The sequence below is a fragment of the Dipodomys ordii genome, unplaced genomic scaffold (assembly GCF_000151885.1).
Source record: "Dipodomys ordii isolate 6190 unplaced genomic scaffold, Dord_2.0 Scaffold89, whole genome shotgun sequence".
Taxonomy (NCBI): Eukaryota; Metazoa; Chordata; class Mammalia; order Rodentia; family Heteromyidae; genus Dipodomys; species Dipodomys ordii.
The window spans coordinates 7400768-7417742 of NW_012267305.1; the positions used below are offsets into that span (position 1 = coordinate 7400768).

Below are 16975 nucleotides of genomic sequence, written 5' to 3' on the forward strand. Positions count from 1 at the left end.
GCACAGGCCCAAATTTTCTTAATAGAGACCCAGAAATACAACTATTTCAAAGCAAGATTGGACAAATACGATTGCATGAAACTGCAGAGCTTCTGCATGACAAAGGACATAGCTAGCAATATCAATAGAAAGCCTACCAACTGGGAGAAGATCTTTACTAGCCATACAATGGACAAGGGTCTCATATCTAAAATATACTTAGATCTCAAAAAATTAAATCCTCCAACACCAAATCCTCAAAGAAACAACCGCCTGATTAATAAGTGTGCTAAAGACTTAAAGGGAGACTTTTCTGTAGAGGTAATAAGAATGGCCAAGATTTTCATGTTTTCAGTTCTTTCTTCTTCACAATCCTTTTATACATATTTCTTCCCCAAATTACTACTTGGCATGTGTGAATATATTTACAATATTATTGTTATGAAACAAAACACAAACCAGGGTAATTCAGGAGGGATGATATTAATCTAAGATGGCTTTTTATGGATTCTCTATTGCATTCAATAAAATTCTAACATGATTAGCTTTTTGTTTTAACTACAAAAAATGTAAGCATTCTGCATGCTTTCCCTACCTGTTTTTTTATGGTTGTGTTTATGTGTTTAACTCACCAAGTTGAATTCCTCTAATTGTCCCAATGTAACATGTTCTGTATGTATGGCTGCAGCAGAAAAAATTTCTGAATATGGATAATCACATAATTGTATGTTCATAGCACCCTTAACTAAACATAGTTTATTCACATGATATTAAATTAGCACTTTTTGGTTCCAAGACAACATATTTTATCTTCATAACAAGGAGATCTTCACAGTGTGACCATTAAACATATACCATCTCTAGGTATAGGTAGATTTTCATGAATATCAAATGTCACAACTATGTCAACATAATCATAGAGATTCTGAGAGTATTGTAATGATAAATCCTTAATGTTTGTAGTAGTACTTATCTATAATTCCATCTACAATTGGAAAACAGCAATATTGCAATCCCTAAAGCCAACTAGGCCAAAAAGTTACTGAGACACCTTGACAAATGACTGGGTATGGTTATACCTACTTGTGATCCTAGTTACATTTTTAAAAAAAGTAGACGTGTTGTGGTCTGTGCCCAGCCCCAGGGTAAAAACACAAGACACTACTGAAAAAAACTAAATGTATGACTCATATAGGAGAGTGTCTGCTGAAAAAACAAAATCCTTGATCTAAAAGCTTAGTAACACCACAAAGAGATGAATTGTTTGGGTTCTAGAACAGAGAGCTTTGTGAACATGATAATGGCAAAACTGACTGGTATGAAAGGAGACAAGAAGCCAGGCAGAAGGTATGTGGTTATTTCTGTGCTGTTTTCAGAAGTTACACAGATGCAGTAAGAGTTCTCTCAGATTCTATTGACAACAGCTGTCACAGACTAACCTAAATTAAAGAAGGTGTAGGAATAGAATCCATTCATCAAATGAAGGAAAGGCTTATATAGGGAAAAAGTGCAGGAACTGAGATCAGTTCACTGACATAAAGTATCAGAAGAGTTTTGTGGCAAAAATACAAGAGGTGTGCCACTGTTGTCACAGTAAACATTTTTGAGAGAAACTGTTTGATATGTTAAAGCCAGGTGAAATGAGGATTAACTATCTTAGAAGACACGTGGAGTATAGGGAAAAATAGCATTTCTATAATAGTCAAAAGTAAAGGTGGACCCATAAGGTAAGTACAGGCATGGAGTAAATGACCTGAGATGGTGGTGAACGTTACTCTTTACACATGATGGGTCAGGTATTGGAACTAATGTGAGGTGCCCTAATTTATCAGAAATGATAAAAAGGTTTTAAAACATTGTAAAGAGAGATTTGAGCTGTATGAAGGAAAGTAATGCAAATGAAATAACACTTATAATTGTATAATTCAAGAATACACCATGAATTTATAGAACATGTGTGTGCTGCTTTTTATGGTGTTGGGGCTTGAACTCTGAGTTTCCCACACAACTTAGCTTTCTTCATCTGCATCTATGCCTCCAGGCCAGCTTTTTGCTCGCTAATTGGAGATGAAGTATCATAGACATTTCTATCAATGATGATACTGAACTACAGCCCTTCAAATGTCAGTCTTCTGAGGAGCTAGGAATATAGGAATGAGCAACTGGTACCCAACTTGATTTTAAAACATTCAAGTATGAGTTAACTCACAAATAATTTAGTAAATACTGGCATAAGTTGGCATGGCGACTACAAGACTGAACCTGAAGAACAAAAATAAATAGATTAATAAAAGCACATCCCTTTGAGAATAACTCATGATTTTTAAATTCATACCATCCATTTTTAATCCTCATAATAATATGGTAAAATAAGTCCTGCTCTATTCAAATCCAATAGGTGGATTTGTATGTTCTAGATAAGTTTGATCGTATACCACACAGGCACCAGGTCCGACTCTATTCTTCCACACAACCTTTAGATATTTTTGCCAGCATTTATACAGTTCTTAAAACATTTTTGTTCTACAGTATAACATTGATTATTTGAAGAATCTAATTCTCTGATATGTTAACCTTGGCCTATATTCTTTGACCTTTCAACTTTCCTGGCCTCTGTTTTTAACTCATGAACAGTTCTGTATTTAAAAAAAAACCTTCCTGTAAATCCTGAGCCTTTAGCAGTTCATACTAGCTAAATTATCCCATCAATTGACTCAATAGAGAAAGAGTATAATTCCAGCAAATGTTGCCATTTTATGGACAATGAATTTAAGGTCCACTGAGATTAACTCAAAGTATAAGAGTTGTACAACCTTTTTATAGGACATTTAGGACTTTATTTCTGTGATAGTATTCTCTCTGATTATCCAAATAGTCTCATTAAAATAAGCCAAATATAGAAAATATTAAGTAAAAAATTGTTGTGGGATTCATTTGAGAAAGTTTACAAAGGGAGTAATAGCAAGTCAGATCTGGTCCAGAGCTGGATTCTCTTCAGGGAGAATCCTGCAGAAATGTGAACAATAAAGATCTGCAGAAACTGAGTCTTCTTTGCTAGTACCAGCTAACATGTACTGAAATAAGATAGCAACCTCGTTACCTGCCTTCTGTTACTTGCGTTACCTGCCTTCTGTTACTTGTGTTCTTTGTGTTTTTCAAAGCTGGAGAGAAGCCATTATACCTTAGCCAAACAATGCTGGAACCCAGAGTACACCACTGAGTTCCAGGGGTAAGTTGAGTGCCAGTTGAGAGCTGGGGGACAATAAGTACAAATGCCAACTCACTGACCAATTGTGTAGGGATATAGTAATCTTACCCTAATCATTGTAACATTATCTCTTTCCTTTCTATGTTCTTTCCTAGTCTTTTGGGTCAGATGTCTATTAATGATAAGACTCTGTGTAAGATTTAGAAATTGGTAAGAAAAAGAAGACATTCTTTTCTTCTATTACAAACAGAGATACATAAGGAAATAGAAAATCTGAAATTTAAAATGTGATTCATGCTAGTTCATGTAATTACTGATTTTGCAGAATCAGACAGCTGAAATGACCAGGGACTGATATCCACATGTGCTCTGCCTCCTAATATTCTCAAAGATAACAAGGTTCTTCAACAATCATCATGTCAAAAATTGCCCAAACTTTTTTGAGCAATAAAGTCCTGGCATTGAACCCCTTCCACATAATAGCCATTGAGTTCTTTAATTTTTTCTGAGAAAATTAGTATTGATACAAAACTTATACTGGGCATCTGATTAGAGTTTGTACACTTTCCCCCTTTCCCCCATTTCCATTTAAGCCTATAATATTGCATAAGGAGTTACTTCCATTTGAGAAGTGAAAGAATTAAGAATGCTTAAATAGCTCATCCATGGTCAGTCAACCAATAATTTCCAGGGCCTGTATCTTAGACCATTTTAAATGTTGTAACAAAATACTTAAGGCTGGTACTTTATAAAGAAGAAAATTACTTGGCATACAATTCTGAAGGTCCAGGAGCATGGCACTAAGTCTACTCAATGTCTTATGAGGGACTTCTTCTACATCACCACATGAAGGAAAATGTGAGACACAGTAGAGGTCTAAATTGATTTTGACAACCCATGATTACAGTACCTAATGCAGTCAATAAACCCTCAACCAATTGTAACACAACCCAACCTCTTGAAAACTGCATTGATCTATGACAGAGATTTCCACATGACCTTATCACCTCCCATTGGCTGATTTCTTTAAAGCTTCTATTATCATATTCTTCATTACTATTCAATACGTATGAGAACAATAGTATGGATGCAAATAACACAGAAGTAATTACAGGAGCTCTGTAAGAATACTCATGCAATGGTAAATTTTCTCAAGGCAAAGAGAACAATATGTGCTAAGGTGGCCTAAGCAAATATTAAAAGCTTACCTAAAAACTTTCACCTCCCTCCCCTGTATCCAACAGGGATTATCTGAGCCTCTCTCAGGGTGTTGATGTTGGGGGCTGGTTAAATATAAAAGAAGTTTGAACAAACTGACATACATGATTATAGTCCTCATGAAAAATGCTGACTGAAAACCAAGACTTTCAAATTAATCAAGTAAATTATTGACTGCAATCTGCCTCTCACTTCTCATTCTTATTCTTCGACATAAATTCAAACTACAATGTATGTCCTGCTCAAATCCAGCTTAATCATTGGGACAGCTTAAATTTTGAGTCAGGGAAAACCAGTGACCTAAAGTAAATAAGACTGGTAGCAAAGGATTCTCACATAATAGTTTTCCAATAAATGTTGTTGACATATTATTCTGGAGACATTGCATGAGAGATACTCCTTTGTCTTCTCTCTAGTAAGTACCAATATCTGTGCAATGATTTTCTTTACACCAGTTTTGCAGAATAAATGTGGAAATACAAGTTATATTTTATTCATTTAAAGATAAGTTCTAGGAATACAGTCTAATACTTTTCAGATACTGCTTTCCAGGGATACAGGTTTACTGTGTGAAATCACTCTGTAACTAGTCCTTGTCTGCTTTTCCATTGTCAGTGCTGGACAGAAACATTTAACTTTGCAAATTAGCTTCATTCTGGTTCTTGCATTCTGAATTGTATCCATAAAACTCTATCTCCCTTTATGTTGCAGTCTGACAGGAAACACTATGGGACTTAAAAAATCTCTCTTTGGATATATCGTTCTACCTTTATACATTGCTAACCCAACTGCATTGCCCCTTATCTTTAAAGTGTTTTTGTTGCTTAATTCATACCACAAACATTTTTGACAAATATTTATTGCCCTGCTAGTATTTGCATTGCACATGTTAAGATTTCAGAATACAACATTCAACCAAGAAGATATGACCCTTGTGATGCTTTAGGTACTTTCTAAATATGGTTCAGGTTAGAGGAGTTAGAGAGGAAGAGACTCAAAATTCACATCATTTGCATGGAAAAAATAATTTGAGCAAGCATCAGTCTCTTTCCTCAAAGAGTTCAGGCTAGGGCAGAAAGGAGATAAAATAAGCTAAATAGCAATACACCTCTCAAATGTAATATACTCACTCCAGTAGTGAGCCCAGAGACAATATTTGATTTGGTTTTGAAAGATGGGTAGTTTTGTAAGAATGAGAACAAAGAGAGTTCATTTCCATGGAGCGAATAGCATAAACACAGTGGCTGAGGTAAATACAGACTGGCATTTTCTGTTCAGACTATGACTATAACTTTCAATCTTGCTGCATTAGCTACCAGAAGCACTACCCAACCCAAAAAAGCATTGGAAGTTAGAGAGCTAATCTAATGGGGCTTGAATGAATGACAACAAATATCAGGACATCATTAATATTGACAAGAAACTGCTCCTGCAACAATGGTGCCTACACCCAATCTTGAGTGTGAAAGGTCAGAACTGTCACTAGAGGAACTATTTGAGAATTCAGTAATTTGAATACCAGTCTTCCTGCTTCAGTCTTGAAATCTACCCTTATGAACTTATTATCAAAATTGCTACCACGTTTTCTGTATGGTGCCATTTGTACTGTTCATCCCTATATTCCAATTCTTCTTAATAATGACTCTGCCCATTTCCTCCTTCCTAACAGAGACAATTATGCAATCTTTGTTGTCTACTTGTTACCACTAAATAATGAGAAAGCAAAGTAGCTCACTTTCTCTTTGTTTTCCATAACCTATATTTCTAATTGTAAAAAACTTGGTGAAAATATTTTTTTTCTAATTTTCATCAGTTCGCTTCACAAATAAGATTCATTTTGATGTTTACAATATGTCTAATGTGCTTTGGCTAAATAAATCAAACTAATGTTAGTTTACCACCCTTCCTCTCTCCATTCATCTACATCCACCCCCAGGGTCTTCTTCACCTCACACCAACACCTTAAGTTCCAGCTTCCTGGTATTCATTTTGTTAAACCGGGAGTTAAAAAATACCTACTCTTATTTTTCCATTTTATTAACACCAATTCATATACCATTGGAACGAACCTCCCATGCAAATACTATAGTTAACATGCTTGTATGTATATGCATATGAATCTGTATGTGTTTACATATAGATTTATAATTTAGATCTAACTACCATATATGAAAGAAAACATTTGTCTTTGACTTGCTGACCCGGACTAACTACACATAGGATATTTTGTTTCTGCACAGAGAAAGGTAAAATTCTATTTAAACATTGGGTCTATGGTGAGTTTGACTTAAAGACTAATAATTTTATGTTAAAGGATTTGTTCCTGTTGCCTGATTAATCACTCTGAGTTTGGACCATGTATTCACAGACTTCCTTCTGTTTTGGTTTCCCCTTTGTAACTAATCAAAAGGGTCTACTCTTTGTACTTGAACCTGCTTATCTGCTGTGACTAATTAGTAATCACCTAAATGTGACTAAATGATCGATTAGTGATATTGAGTATTACAAGCTTCAATTTGCTAAATGTTCTCACAAGATTGGAGGTACATAACAGCTAATCATTTCTGAAAACATACCTGCTCTCTTTTTTCCATTTTATGAACACCGAGCAATACATACCTCATTCTTGTGAAGAAACTAGGAGCAATGATAGTTTTCTATACATTGTTGCCCACAATGAAAGCATCTCTAGTTAAAGAAGGCTTGGTTTATTCTGAATTGCCTTTTGTTAATTTACAAGAATATTAATAGAAATTGTCAAATTGTCACTTTTTTGATCTTTATGTAAGCTGTCTAGTCATTCACCAGAGGTCTAGATTTAGATATTGTCTTTCTAGATTACCTCCATTAAATACTTTATTATTTTGCACACAACTAATTAACCTTTTGAACCTCATTAAGGTATAGTACTGAGGAAGACAATTATTGAGACTGGAATTTGGTCAGCAGGCTAACGCTAATACATTATTATTAGTAAGGAAAAGAAAACCTGTTATCTTTTTAATGACTACAGATGATCAGAGCAGCTGGGTTAAATCATTTGTTTACAATAACCCACATCTGGAAGACAGGGCTGCAACAAAGAGCTGGGTCACTGGCTCTGCATTAACACAGTGGCAAACAGCCACCCCCAAAATTACCAGCTACAATCTGGGTTGCAGTAGGAGTGACTATAAATTATATATACTTCCTTGTGTTCACAACGCTTGACAGTTTGTAGAGTGCTGTCACCTACATAATTTTATTTGCTCTTTAGAACAATTCTGTGCAGTAGATGGCTCAATGTTATTATCTCCATTTCAAAGACAAATAGGTTAAAATGCCAGAAGGATGAATGACTTCTCAAGTATCAAGCAGCTATTAAGTACTGGTGTTCTGATTCAGTAATTTCACCAGAGTGTTTTTCCCAATGACACTGTTGTGTGACTGTATATTATCCAGGGTCTTCTCATTCTTCATGTAAGTTACTTTTACTTTATGAGTCTCAATAGTGTTGTTTTATGTGAATCTGAGAAAGGATGGCTTGAGGGCATCTCTGATTACCCTTGTAACTCTAAGTCCATACACAGTATATACTCTTGGCCTCAGGATTAATCAGGCCCTAGAAGTTAATATTTACAACTCTTCTATTTTTCAACAGAAGTTCTAAATAATTCCTACCCTGAGTGGTCAGCTGGATGCCTTCTTCTATAAGAGAAATGCATTGCCTAAACAATTCTACAAAGAACATTGCGAGCATACATATAAAATTTGGCAAGTTAATCTTCACTGAGCACCAGCTACCTAAGTACCAGAAGACTTAGAGCTGAAGTAGAAAAGAAAAGGAAATTGAGAAGCGTGTTTTCTAGATAGGAATGTAATTAAAGTGAGAAATTCAATACTTGTATTGATTGTTAAAAGATGAAGGGGTAAAGTGAACTAGAGAGGTGAAAGAGAGAGGGGGGATATAGGAATAGGAGAATGAGCAGTCATTCACATTTGTGATATTAGAGTGAACTCAAATGAAAAGAAAACAACTTCTATATTGTGTAAAATCTTGCATATACATTTTTCTAATTTGGGGAGGGGAAGGGAAATAACAGAATGCTGAAACAAGGATACAGGATGACCCATTGTAACAATGAGATGTACAAGACACTATGTAGAAAAAGTTACAACTTGGGGGGGAGGGGAGAGATGGGAAGGTGGGGAAGGTAGGGATGGTAGGAGGTTAACAATGCTCGAGAGGAAATGTACTCATTACCTTACTCATGTAACTGTCACCTTCTGTACACTATTTTTATAATTAAAAAAAATCTTTAAAAAGAAAGTAATAGACTCACTTATATGGTGTAGCAGAATAGAAAAAAGAGAAAAATAGGTACACACATCAGAGTAAGATAGGAAACAACATGCCAAGAGACAGATGATGACATATGCAAGGGGAATGTCTATCTTCACTGGGGACTATAGAAAGTTCAGAGAGTGGTTTTGTTTAGTAAGCTTTCCAGCTCAAGCATTGTACTGTCGGAAGAAAGGTAAGTGCGCCTCAGACAGGAGACAATCAGACACAGCGGGGGAGTCAAGTCAAGCAGGAAGAAACTCATTTATTAACAGAGAGCAAGCCCTTTTTAAAGCAAAAAAGAGCTGTTGTCCTGGCAGGGGAGGAAGAGGAACCAATCACTGTCAAGGTCACACCCTATCATGCATCTAAGCTTCCACGGACTGGTTATGTACTGAACATAAGGTAATTGGGCTCTGCCCACTCAACTCCATCTCAGCGCCATCTTTGCTGCCCATGTGCTCTGCAGAGCATATTAAAGCATAGGATGGTCAGTCCATTAAATTAAAAGATTGTGTAAGGAACATTTTATTGTATGCTTTGTACAAGATTTGGAAGATACTTACATTCAAAGCTATTGTTCATCTAAAATGAAAGTTGAAATGTGAAACAGGTTCTTCCGGAAAGCCTGTTTGCAGGAAAGACCATCTAGAGGGGTACTACTTTTGATAAAAAAATAAAATGGCTCAAAGGAGCACAGCATAGACCTCACCTTCTCTCCAGCAACCCGGGGCTGAGCCAATGCCACGCTAGGCCCTTTGTCTGTTGGCCCTCCGGGTGTGTGTAGAGTGTGCTCTACCCTTGAGGGCATTTAGCTCAGTCCCTGGGATCATTGGAGTGGCCACACCTACAGCAGCAGGCAGGCTTTCTGCTGCTGTGGGCAAAGCTCACTGGCCAGACCTACCCTTCTAGCTGTGACAAGAGCTGTGTGTGGTTTCTTTCTTGCTTTCTTCTCTCCAAAGAACCTTTCATAAACGTCCAGCTTGTTAAGAACACCTCACAGTTAAAGGAGGGAAAATATCTCCATGGGAGCACACAACACCCCTCTCATGTCTGCCAAAAGATCAGGTCTGCTTGGGTTTGCAGTGTGTCCTCAGCAGCTCCAGCACTGCCCTAGGCTTCTTGCTGTCCCTGAGCCTTTGCAGTGTGGAAGTTTAGCTCTCCAGTGAAGTCCATGTGGAGGGGCTCTGCCTGCTGACTCTGTGTACCCTGTGGGTGCTAGAGTGGATTATGGAGCCCTGGTCCGATCCTGGGAGTGTGAGCACAGCCCATAGCAGTCTGTTCCTGGAGGAATGAGCAGCCATGCTAGCACAGTGAGAGAGGGAGGAAAGGTTATCTACGAGAAGCTTCTCTAGCACTCCATCCAGGCCACCTTAGCAGGTCAGATAGGAGATGGGGCCTCACTGCGAATAAACAATTTATAAATGCCAACCTCCTCCCTGCATGCCTGTCCAGCTGTGAACTGCTACAGTCACCGTGGGGCGGCTCCACTTGAAGCAGTTTTGTTTGCTCTCTCATCGTGTCCTGAGGTGCCACTGATAAATTGAGACCTGTCTTTGAAGTGGGAATAATACTCTGTTCTTGATTCTGCAGCAGGAACCCTATAATACAACCTGCTATCTGAGGCATCTCTGTGTGTTCCCCTTTCTAGCTCTACAGGGCAGCCAAGCCTGGATCTAGGGTGCCACCTGAGACTGGCAAAGAGCTGCTCAGAGGCATGCTGTGCTTTGTGGTTCTCCATGGTGCTCAGGAAATGTATTTATGCCTCCTTCGTGCCATGTGCCCAACTGGTTAAAGACACATTAACTCCAGTATCATTCAAACCTGGCTTCAGTTCCTGAAGAATTCCATTTCTGGCTTTGCTGGCTGTGGAAGGCATTTCCTAATCTCTGAAACCAAGTTTCCCTATTACTTTTTCGTTGGTCGTGGGGCATGAATTCTGGGCCTGCGAGCTGTCCCTGCACTCTTCAGCTCAAGGCTAGTACTCTACCACTTGAGCCACAGCACCACTTCCAGCTTTCTGGTGGTTATTTGGAAATAAGAGTCTCACGGACTTTCCCGCTCAGGTTGGCTTTGAACCATGATCCTCAGATCTCAGTCTCCTGAGTAGCTAGGATTACAGGAGTGAGCCACTGGTGTCTGGCTCCCTATTCTTGGAGTAGCAATCAGGTCCTGAATTTCTGTTAAGGGTGAACAATGAGTGCCAACTGTTTGGCACAATCTGTCCTTGGCAGATACTAGGCATTGCCCATCATCCCTTTAGCTCTGCTTTCCTGAACCTGTGTCCTGCCCTTAGTTTGCCAGCTAAGCTCGCTGGGTGGAGAACTGATTTCTTTGAATAGGGACTTTTAGTCTTCTCTCTCTTACTTTTTCTTTTTCTATTTTCCTTTCTTTCTTTCTTTCTTTCTTTCTTTTTGTTCCAGTACTAGGATGAGCTCAGCTTCCAGTCAGCATTTTTTGTTGGTTAATAGGACATTGAGTCTCACAGACTTTACACCCAACCACAATCCTCAGATCTCTGCCTTGTAAGTAGCTAAGATCAGAGGTGTAAGCTACTAGCACCCGGTTTTTAGTCTTTTTTGCCTAAGATACTCACAACTTACCCTCATTTTTAGCTTCTGATTAAATTTCAGACTTTTGAGTCTCTGATTATGACTTTTGCAAACTATCATTTTTGAAGGTCCCCAGGACATCCAAGTGTTATTAAAGTGTATTCCACTGAGAAGTGACATTTTATGATCCCAGATTCTGTGTATGCCACCTGTGTGCAACCTTCATGACCATGATTTTTTCTTACTCAGGGACTGATCACAATCCTTTAACACTTTGACCCAGACTGGTAGTTTACCACTTGAGCCACAGCTTTACTTCTAGTTTTTTTGGCAATTAGGGATAAGAAATGCTCATCTTCAGATCTCAGCCTCTTCAGTACCTAGGAATACAGGCATGACCTACCAGTACCCACTGTCCATGGTTATATTATGTTAGAATACCTATGTGATATGTGTGCTACAGCACTGTAATAGCTTAAGGTAAAATAAAGTTACCCAAATGCTGGTGTCTTATACCTGTAACCCAAGCTACTCAGGAGGCTGAGACCTGAGGATCATGTTTTGAAGCCAGCCAGGGTAGTAAAGCCCATGAGACTCTTATCTCCAATTAACCACCAAAAAAGGTGGAAGTGGAGCTGTGGCTGAAGTGGTAGCAAAAAGAAGCTCAGGATAGTGCCCAGACCTAGAGTTCAAGACCCAACACTGGCACCAAAAAAAAAAAAGTAAAATTAGCCAGCGTTTTTTCTAGCAAGTTCATCAACAGTTTTATGTTTGGGCTGAGAGCCAGAGCTGGGGAACCTTTGTTACATAATGACAGCAGAATTTATTTATTTATTCATTTGTTTGTTTATCTCAGTGTATACATACACACATTCCCATGTATGCAAGCATGCATACACACCCGAGGTTTCACTGTGTAGTCCAGGCTAGTCTTAAATTTGAGCTCCTCCTGCATCAACCTCCAGGTGTTGAGATGACTGATGTGCACCCCCATGCCTGGCTCTTAAGAACAGATTCTGAGGGCATTAGTTCAGGTACTCAGTGAAAGCTTGGCCTTGGCTTAAGCCACTCAATCTTCATGAGAAACCAGTGCCATTGCTGCACCTTTGTAATGGAGGAAACAAAGTGAAGTGGAAAAGACTGAACAACTTGCCCAGTGCTATTTTTTCGTTTTGTAAGCAGCAGTGTGGAAATTCAAGCAGTGTCTATCTAATGGTAACAGCCATGGTGCATCTGGTCACCATGAAGCATGTATGCCCAGCCCTTCCTGGCTATTTTGTGCTGGCCTTGCTGAGCCTACAGCGACCTGCTCTCCATGCTCAGGCCTCTTCTGAGACAGTTCCCTTAGTCAGCACTGCATCTTTCCTCAAAGACCTCATGTAGTGTTATGGTGAAAGTGACAGTGTCACCTTGCCACAGTTGAAGGCCCTGCTCAACCACCTGGATGTGGGAGTAGGCCAGGAGAATGTCACCCAGCCTGGGTAGGGACATAAGAACTTGTCATTGTGCACTAGTTTTAGAGATCTCTTTGCTGGTCATAATTTCAACCAACTGTCCCAGATCGGGCAGAGTGAGTTCTAGGAGTTCTGTGCCACCATTCTCCACTAACTGGATTCCCCGGGCCTGTGCCTCTGAGAACCAAGAGAATGAGAATGAGCAGACCAAAGAGGGTAAACAGAGTACCATTGAAGTATGGGACTTTGGTTTCCTCAGTGTTTCACGGATTAACCTGGCCTCTCTTCTACGAGTTCTCGTTCTGCCAGGCATGGAGAAAGTGATTTTCAGCCGTGTGCATACTTATTCATTTCATCGCCCTGTCCATTGGAATGCTGTTCTCTAACGCGCGCTCTTCCAGCTCATCCCAGAGGCTTTTGGTTTCAACCCACTGGAAGATTATTATGCCTCCAGGTCCATGATGGTATTTGGGGACTTCTACCTCTTCTTTTCCACAGAGAAGATTTTGAAGAACTCGTTATGCCAAAAAATGAATAGCGTCACGGACATACCTCTGAAATGCTTCCTTTCAAGAAGCACCGGGAAGAGGGTATGACCGAAAAGCTGCAGAATGAGGATGTGGCCCACATGATCCCTCAGCCCTGCGATGGAGGGCGGGATGGCAAGGGCCCTGGCCTAGATGAGAAGGTCATTCTAGGCTCCCTCTGCGTACAGGACCTGCAAGGCATCACTAAGCGCCTGCTACTGGCTGAACGGTGTTCTCTATTATGATATTGATACTCTAGCCTGGATGATCACCCTCAGAGACGGAGGCTACAGTTTTATTGCTAGTCTGGCCATCGGCACCTCCTTCACCATGTCCGTGTTTCAAGACTTCAGCCCCTCAGTGGCCACTCTACACAAGCTGGGAGACTATGTCATCCTGCTCAGGGCTGACATGAGCATCTCTTCTTCAATTTCCTCTTTGCCTGCTGCTGCTACATGGGTCTGGCTTTGGCATCCCGGCGGGCAGCCTCTTCTGTACTGGCAGGAGGATGAAACGAAGGGCATCGTCCTGATCCCCTTTGCCATCCAGTGCCTGGGCCTGCTCACAGGCTTCACCATCATGCTAGTCGTCACTATGGACCCAGGACCAATCCAGGTCAGTTAGGACCGGGCTGGGATTGCAAGATGGGCTCTGGGCTGCGTTTAATCCCCTGCCTGAGGACTCAGCGTCTGCAAAACACCTGGAAGAGGCAGTTCCCTTAGAACCTGACCCAGACAGCCAACATTCGTTCTGTTGTCAGCTGATTTACATCGCTCTGACTTAGGAAGAAGAAGTTGCCCTGGTAACCATTCTCTAGGTAGTGACTAGCCTCTTCCTCTCAAAGGGATTCTAGAACCCCACATACAGGACAAGCTTCCCTTTTCTCTCTGGCTACTTTGCCCCCCCTCTCTCTCTCTGTGTCTCTCTCTCTATGTCTCTCTCTCTGTGTCTCTCTCTGTCTCTCTCTCTCTCTCTCAGAAACACCATCAAGAGATTTTTGAATCTCATGTCTTACAATGTAAAAATGGAAAGGAGTTCATACTCTGGGAGCCATCAATTGAAATGTGCCTGCCAGACCCCAAGCTGGCTCATTTTGAGAACAGGTTGTTCTGTTCGTACAGAGCATGACAAGAGACAGAAATCCCTCCCAATTCTCCTGTCTGTTAGTTGTCTCTGACTTCTGTCAAAGTGAACTAAAAGCCAGAGCACATCAGCAGGACAGGGAGAGATGCGTGGATCATCCTGAGGGAGGAGGGAAATAGTCCTGCAATGTTTGTTTCTGTCGGGTGCTGGGTGTTGGTTTATGTGCAGTACTTGGTGTCTTAGGACCATTGGGAGAACTAATGTGGGGGTTTACTCTCCTGGGTCATCTCTTCTGGTAGAATAGAGAGGCAGGAGATTCGCAAGAAAACAATTGGTCTTGCAGTGATTTCCACCTTCCTTTCCCAGTTTCCTTCTTCTAAGACTTTAATGCCTCCCTTGAAGCACATTCTGAGCACATTTGTTTGTATTAGAGGGGGAAAGCGCACAAACTTCCTCCCCCTGGACACGTCTTCTGCTTTAGAGTAGCAAACTGAATTGTAGAACTGGGATGTAGTAGTTTTTGCTTTACTATGACAAAGGGTAAACACAAATGGAATCAGAGCCCATAAAACTTAGGACTGGCTAATCACATGAATAAAAGTATGAGTACTAAGGGAAAAATAAATAAAATGTCCCCAAATGTATGATAGTAGTCAAGTACTTCTTGAAAAGTGTTTAGTAGGACAAGGGTGATGGAGGGAAGCCCACTCTATTTTCAAATTTCAACACCTAGAATACTTATGAGGTATTATTTAAGTCACCTGGGTCTTTGTTTCTACTCTCATAACCTAAATGTAACAGTAAATCCTTCTAATGTTTATATGTGCCGTATGGATATATATATATATATATATATATATATATATATATATGGAGTGATAATATATTTCTCTCATATGTAAAATGATACAAATTATATACATATGTATAGCATACACTTGTATACATACCATAAACAAATATATGCCTAAGTAAATAGGGACGTGATGGTCTTTTAATACACAAAATATGTGTCTGCTACTCTATTTTCCCTAGTAATACCCAATGATGATTAATGGACCATTGAATTTTCTGACTGTTGTCATCTATTTGAGAGACAAGCCAGAAATTCCAGCAGTTGATGTTATTTTAAGTTGAGAATTAAAATAGCAATTATTATTAATAATAATAATAATAATTTCAAAAGAATTATGAAGTTAAAACTTGATGACATCTGTCTTGCTAATTGATAATGTGTTTGTTAATTTCATTAATTGATATACTTGTTTGTTCACACCATCTACTCAGTAAACATGTATTAAAATTATTATTATTTTTTGTGGGTCGTGGGGCTTGAACTCTGGGCCTGGGCGCTGTCCCTCAGCTCTTCAGCTCAAGGCGAGCCCTCTACCACTTGAGCTACAGCGCCACTTCTGATTTTCTGGTGGTTTATTGGAGATAAGAGTCTCAGGGTCTCTCCTGCCCAGGCTGGCTTTGAACCGCAATCCTCAGATCTCAACCTCCTGAGTAGCTAGGATTACAGGCGTGAGCCACCAGCGCCCGGCAACATGCATTAAAATTATTAAAGCACCTGGTCAATAAAAATTACTGAGTAAATGATAGTTATTATTGGTTGGATAATTTAATTCTTACAAACTATACTGAGCATTCCATAGGAAATTTGCTAACAGAATTGATAACTGGATTTATAGAAAACCTAGTAAGGAGCAACAGAAAGGTGGTGATTTAGCTGTGCTTGAGTAATTTTAAGTCAGCAATATTTAGTGGGAAGTTAGAAAGGGAAAAAATGATCTGATCAAAAGGATATTAGAAGCATGTTAAGATTTGGGGAATTTTTGCCAGAATACAAAAGGAAAAATAAAGCACATAATGACACATTCAGAATTCTATTTATGAAAAATTTTGTTTCTCTAGCTGTAGGGGAGAGACTAGCTTGGTCTGTACTTATGAGATCTAAATTATGTTCATTATATTATACATATTAAAATTTTGTAACACATAATTTTCCTTTGCTTCGCCTTGAACAGCTTGTATAATTGTGTTCCTGTGTTAAATGACCTTCTCTCTTCTCAAACATACCTCTTGAGAGTAACCATCATCTGAAAAATCCTGTATTCAAACTAAGCATGGGAAAATTGACTTAAGAAGAATAGATATATTCAAGGCATTCTTCTTACTTGAGCCTCATCCTTAATTATCTCAATTAGATGCAATATGTTATTCTAAATTGTTCTGGAACAGACTCTATACTTTTCCTAAGGTATTATTTTAGTTTTTATTTTATATTACTAAAATCATTTCTTTATTTTAAATATTTGTATGTGTTTTAATTGTATTTTTTGTACTGGTTTTTCAAACATAGGATAGTGCACTTGCTAGGCAAAGGTTTTGCCACTGAGCTACATCCCAGTCCTTAGAGTCATTTCTTAAGTCTTTAATTGGACTGCAAGTTATTTAAAGGCAACCACTAATGATTTCTCTCATTCTCCCAGGTGCAGTGCATACCACACAATATTCATCCAAAAGCAAATATCTATGTATTCTCTAATCAAAGGAAGTCAACATAAAATGAAAAAGTAGAATAGATTGCTATGATTTATTTTAAATTTCATGTCACACTATCACTGATTTTT

The 16975-nt window shown here is 39.1% G+C and overlaps 1 pseudogene; it reads left to right on the top strand.

Annotated features, from left to right (window-relative positions):
* The first annotated feature begins 12502 nt into the window (after positions 1-12502).
* On the top strand, positions 12503-13791 carry LOC105992849 (annotated as a pseudogene).
* The last annotated feature ends 3184 nt before the right edge of the window (positions 13792-16975 follow it).